This window comes from Perna viridis, chromosome 9 (assembly GCF_037379345.1).
Source record: "Perna viridis isolate PV_CMFRI_1.1 ecotype Kerala chromosome 9, ASM3737934v1, whole genome shotgun sequence".
NCBI lineage: Eukaryota > Metazoa > Mollusca > Bivalvia > Mytilida > Mytilidae > Perna > Perna viridis.
Genome location: NC_142453.1, coordinates 29,540,285 through 29,547,432, shown reverse-complemented (window position 1 = coordinate 29,547,432; position 7,148 = coordinate 29,540,285).

Below are 7,148 nucleotides of genomic sequence, written 5' to 3'. Positions count from 1 at the left end.
GTTACGAATTCTCTACATGTATAATGAGCATGAAATCCGTTTTAAAAAGTCAACTTGGTTTGATACATATGCCGAATACATTGAGTAACACATTTTGTTTATAACATACATTGGTCTGACTTTAAGTCAAAAACACGAAGGCAGCCATATTGGCCATATATCTGGGTATAGGATCGTCTTGTACAATCACAGATTACATTTCTGACCGGGAAAAATTTTAATTTTATTTCTTCTGGGTTGTTATAGTGTATGCATCTGCACCGTGATAATCCGATTGTTCAACGTGTCATATTTTTTCTTTTCTATTTTGTCTAATCCAGACTTGACTTTAAATGAGCAACTCGGCGGTTGTAGAAAAGCAGCTAGGACGCCTACCCTACTGGTGCATCTGGGCCATGCTCCCAGTTTTTAGGCCGAGTTACTCATTCATATTTTTTGCTTTTTTCGTGTTATTTTGGTTATTTTATTTTCCTCGTTTTGCGTAACTGTTTTCCTAGTCTGGTCTTTGTCCCTGGATTACATTCCTCTGATTTCCGCTAGAATCCTGGTTCCTTTGATTACTCTTTTTACCTTGTATTTCTGTTACCGTTCGCATCTGACGAATCCGAAGAAATCATCAAATAAAAAATATTCTAAAACGAGAACCATCAAATGTAATCGTAATTTTGTGAAATATCATGGATAGCTAGACTGGTGAATACCATACTCGTATTCAGATTGTACATCGCAAATAAAAGGATGTTAAATTGACGAATCTTATCTTTTACACCTAAAGTTTCCTCATATAAACAAACTTTTGAGCAGACGTTCCACCTGTCCACAGGACTTAAGTAAACAAAATAAGATTCGAGTACGTTCACATCCTAAGTATTACAAAATGTAGGTGTTTGTTGATTAAAAATCGATATTAAATAACACGTCATAGTGTTTACAAGAATTTGATCTTATAGAGCATATTGGCTAATATGTATGGATAAAAATGACACTCATGAAATAAAAGAAGTCTAAATAGCCGAAAAATTGGTTGATTGAATTAACCTGATTTTTAATCTTACAAAATAAATTATTTTGTTTATTTGCGCTCCAAAAGCCGATGCATTTTTTCAAAAGCAACTACTATAGAATAACTCTGATTATAGTCGATAGCTTACTCCATAGCTTATTATATCCGTCCTTCGGTAAAAATAATACCGTTTAAAGAATGCTATCGTTTAACATATCTTTAAACCTTTATTCAAATTTTATTTTGACCTACATCTAGATTACAAATATGTCAATGCATTACTTCCTTGTTCTATTCATATTAGCTGGAAACAGCTTCGTAACATGTTTCGCGCTTTTATGATATATCTCCCAGAGAGAACTAGCGGATCACGTCCGTTTTTCTGTAAAGATAATACGGCTAAAATAGCATGCTATCATACAAAATATCTTTAAACCTCGTTTTGAATTACTAAAAGATAACAGATATACATACCAATGCAGTACTTCCTTGTACTCAATTTGGCGGGAAACAGTTTGATAACATGTTTTTGGCTTTTATAAGATATTTTCTTTCAGTGAACATAGCAGTCAAAATCATGCGAAATTATTTTCGTATTATTCAACGTTATTTGAACAAAAAGCATTTACACTTACACGAGTAAGAATAGAGTAAGAATAGAAAACAAATATAGACTAAAAATTTAATTTAAGGGAAAGAACGCCAACGATGCTCAATTAAAGTAGATCCTCTGTCAAAACATGAACGGCCCAAAACACGTGTGTTCGAAGTAACGTATTTCGGAATTGACGTATATAATTGAAGGTGGTCGTTTGAATCTTTATCGCAGACGCACACAAGTGTCACAGCATTTGTTGCATATCTACGTGGTCAAGATATCAGCAATATAACAACATGTCTTTCATTATCAATAAAGATAAATGTAATATCAGTACAGATAGGTCCGTTTCTCGAAGGCAAAGCTTAAATTCAAATTCTATGTATTTAAATATACTTGCTGTTGGTGTTTAAGTAAAACGGTTATAATGGTATTGTAAATGAATGGTAACCTGAAAGAATTGAAGTTTAAAATAATAATTCAAAATATTAGAAAACGTGATCTTAGTCTTCGAGATACTATGCATATGATCCAAAACAAAGACAATATTTGCAAAAACATACAGAGGCATCAAAATAGAAGAAATATTCAGACATCAAATTCAAAGCATGAAAACGGGAAAACAAACAAGGGACGAGCTATCAACACAATGCAATAACTGAGATAAAAACAAATACATGTGCATATAAAAACGGAAATTCGTTGAAAATGTCATGGTGACATCTATCGTACTTGAATATGATATTTCCGATTAAAGCAATGTTTAACCCAAATAGCAGGTGAGTATATATATACATATATATAACCAACTCTATGCTACATCCCAAATCTGGAATCGATGCGATGCAAATTTGGTCGCTCCATCAGCAGGATTCGAACCCATTCTCTTCTCTGACATCTATGACAACACCGCATTCATCAAGCCCAGAGGTCTATACCACTTGGCCAAATAGGCTATATAAAATGTAGCTTTTGTTAACCGAGTGAAACTACCCCGTACGTACATATGGAGCGCGACCATACGCACATGAGGTAATTGAACTGAATAAACCTTTGATGGTTTCGGGTAAGACAGTAAATGATCAAGAATCTGCAAAGGTATGCAAATACAGCCACTCCGAGTATATTATATATATAAGAAATCCAATGGGATATGTAAAATTTATCATCTTTTTTTAAGTTGAATTACTATATAGACATTTAACATGCATGGAATGTTGATGCACATATTTATATAATCAAGAATACGGATATCTGGAATCGATACAAGGCTGCAAATTTGGTCCCTTCTTTAGCGGGAATCGAATCTTTTCTCTGCCCTAAAATCTATGACAACACAGCTTGAACTAGGTCCAACGCTCTTGACCACTCGGTCAACTATATATATATCTGTTTGTACTTCATTTCAATGTCCTTATGATCGGCTACATGATAAAAGCACGAATTGTATATTGCAATAAAAAATCGGATAAAACTAATCTTCTAGATTCCAGAGTGACATATGTACTTTATGAATAAAAGAGGTTTAACCACAGTCCATTAGTTCAGGATGGAATATTTTGAAATCTTTTTTTTTTATAATCAACCTGCTAGATTTCGAATACTTGGATGAAGGACAAAATCGTTATAAACAAATATATTTAGATCTTTTTTCGGTCAATGCGTTTATCATTGTCATCTAAGAGGTTCTTTTTTTAACAAAATAAAAACGTGCATAGGCAGATCACTTTAGTATCGAATTCAGTTAATTGAAACATTGATCACCACATTGACCTAAATTGGATCATTGGTACAAATCAAATGTTATCTGATGAATAAAGTTTTAACAATCATTTAGAATGCCGTTCAGATAAAAGTACAAAACATTTTAGTAAACATTTTACGATATAAAGAAAATTCGAATATCTTTAAACAAATCTTATATGTTTGTCAATTTTTTTATCATATTGCGGCGTCATTTTGACAGATGTAATTGATTTGTATTTAAAAGTTACAGTTGATGAAATTGTCGAAAATGTAACAATATCATTGTTAACAATCTACAACATTCTCTTTTCATGTTCATTATTTGTCATTCGTAATTGACATGGTCACAATTCGTTCAGGAGTGTGTGACGGTGGGATCGGGAGCTAAGCTATTTCACTACTTAAGCCAAAGGGACTGTAATGTTGGTCGTCTTTGTACACGGGCTGATATGACTACCGTACTCCACCCACTCATCAACCAATGATTTTCAGGTACCTTTAGACCCGTGCATTTTATATCTCGATGAGGCAAAAATCTTTTTTGTAGTTTTTTGTTGTATTTTTATAAATTTTACTTTCTTCAAAGCAAGGTAAATTGATATGATATAAACATAGGTATCACTAGGCAGCAACATATCGAAGCTGTCAAATGGGACGAAAAACGAAAGTTGCGATAACACATAAGGTTTGGAGTAAAATGCAAATTACGCACCACCTACCTTTTTTAAATTTTGCCACACTAGTGTAGCATCTTGTCTTTATAAAAACAATAAATAAAAATATAATCAAGACGCATTTATCCTAAAGCCACCTAAAAAAATCCAATTTTACAATTTTCTGATATTGAAGTCGTGTGACCAGGATACGAGCATAAATACCATAATACTGAAAGCAGCGAGAGCAGGTCACAGAGGCGTTATTTCCAAAATTACCGAGAAATTCGACGAAATTCAAAACTGTGGACAGGAAGACATTGACACTGAGGAGTTTACGAATGTGTTGAAGAAAGCAGGAATTCGTGCGTAAATTGGACGAAGATATTATTCAGGGATTGGATGGACAAGACATGGAAACAGAGAGCATCGAGTCAGATGAGTAAGCATTTTATTCAGAGACCAAATAACACCATATCAGTAAATATTTGTCAGTATACATCCATGTTAAGCGTTATCACTGAAGCCTCATAACTAGCCATAAAAATATACCACTAGTCCCGCAAGCAAGTATCAATGCTATTAACGTTAGCACTATTCAACACAATGCGAGTACGTATGAATCGGAAACCATTTTTCATTCACAGACGGATACGTACTTCTAGTCAAAACCGCCGTAAAACAGTTAGCTCAGATACACAGTATATGGAAGTTTAAGTTGATGTTCTATTCAACGATGGCGCGCAGGGATACTTTATTAACGAGAAGTTAGCGTAATAGTATTATTATAATTTCAATCTAATTAGCATAAGCCTTTTTTCATGCTTTATGGTTGGTTGCTCACCTTTTACAACCTCATCGATGACAGGTTTTTACAACACTATAAATTCCGTGTACAAATCGTAAACAACATCGCTCACTTGCTAACGCATCTAACGGAAAATTTAAACTTGAATACGTTGCGCTATGGAGCGACAGTAAGATAGTTTTAATCTGGCTAAAGTCAGGAAATCGTTACCACTACTAAAAATAGAGTTTCGAAAATCAAAAAAAAAAAAAAAAAAAAAAAAAATCACCACTGGATATGAATGGAATTACTGATCGACAGAATCGGATCCCGCCGCCCTACCTACCCTCGACAAATTTAAACTGAGTAAGTTATGGATAAGAGGTCCGAAATAGATATTGGATGAATCAAAAACTCATGAATGTACAATTCAAGAGAATTCCGGAGAAAACGAGCAGAACAATCCGTGCAAACTCATCACACATAAGCAGAACATGTTCTTGGAATTATTCACATCATAGACATTAGCCGATGTTTGTCATATCAAAATCTTTGCGTGTAACATCTTACGATTTGAGATTCATGAACAAATGTCATAGAAAGGAAAAATTTTACAACAATGAATTGGTCCTTACTGAAATACAAGATGCGCCAACAGAATGGATTCTTGATACACATAGAGATTACGACGACGACGTATTTACAAGTCTTCAAAAGAAATTAACAATAAGCAATTTAGTCAAGCAACTGAAATATACTTCGATAGTGAATGAATTATTCGTTGAAGAGGAGGTCGAATTGAGAATATTTTGACTATAATGTCAGCAAAGGTTCCAGTATTACTTCCGTCAAAAGACATAAACTCCCACAGTTGATAATCACAAACACTCATTGTCGACTTTTACACTCAGGAGTAGGAAGTATCGTCACTACGTTACGCCAATCTTACTGGATTCCTACAAACAGAGAAACTATCAAAACATTCTAGCATCGATGCGTCGTTTGCTGCAAAGTGATGGATAGACCGTAACCATCCAGGATACACCACCCCTACCAGTCATTAGACATTACATTACAGTAGTAGATTGTAAGGGTGCTCTTAAAATTCCACGGACATTCGTGAAGTGAAGGCATACATTAGCCTTTTCGCCTGTGGAAGCACCCGAGCCATTCACTTGAAAGTTGTGAAAGACCTATCGCATGACTCGTCGATTCACCGATCACCAATCTTTACCAAAAGTCATGATCTCCGATAATGCTTCCACATATGTTGGAGGATCTAAAGTTATCGAGAACTTATTTGAAGCACCAATCATTCTAGGGACTTTAAATCATTGTGGAATTACGTGGAAGTTTAACCCAAAACAAGCACCATGGTTTTGCAGCTGGTGGAAGCGCTTAATCGGCTTAACCAAGAACTGTATCCGAAGTCTTAGGCAGATCCCTGGTCAAATACGAAGTTTTAGGACCCGAAATCGAGGCAGTGCTAAATGATAAAACTTTTACCTGTGTGTCATCCGATCCGCTTGATACGGAGGCGCTTTCACCGACGGACTTATTTTACAGGAAGAAGAACTCCGTATAAGATAATAGTACTACCGACGTTATAATGCAGGAGTCAATAAACTATCGAAATGTCATGCTAAAATAAAGGAACATTTCCTGAACAGAAGTAGACGAGAGTACATAACATCACTCAGAGAACAGCGGAGATAACATGGGAGAAACACGAAAAACATTCATATGAGTGATGCCGTCCAAATCAACGATGATTCGAGTAATATTCATCAGACATTAGCCGTCCTAGAAAAAATGATATACGGCAACGATGGATTAGCGAGATCTACCTTCATCCGTACAAAATCTGGATTCACGTCAAGACTGATCAGCCGATTGTACCATTTGGAAGTAACTAACGATCATTCTGAACAAATGGAGCCACGGACAACCAAGTGTGCAGCAAAGCCAAAGATTAGCACTTAATGATAATAATACCTATGAGTCATATCAGTCAAAAACTGCTACAGCTACAGTATTAGAACTTCGGCAAAAAAGCAAACGTTCAGGGAATAACTCTTATAGTGGTTGAGATCTCAATATTGTTGTTTTAAAATAGATCATATTTAGTATTTCTAGTGGATAGATTTTCCTAGTTTTTCTAAAAGATAACCTTGAATAAATATACTTCAGAGTTTTGATATACAAACATAAATCACTTAACTTGATTTCGAGAAAATGAGCTTTAATAAAGGCATTTTCTTTAAAATTGTATATGGATTCTGTATGGAATTTTTACTTGTTCGAGTTCTATATAAAAACTGGAACATAAGATTTCTTCGAAATTTATATGAAGAACAATTA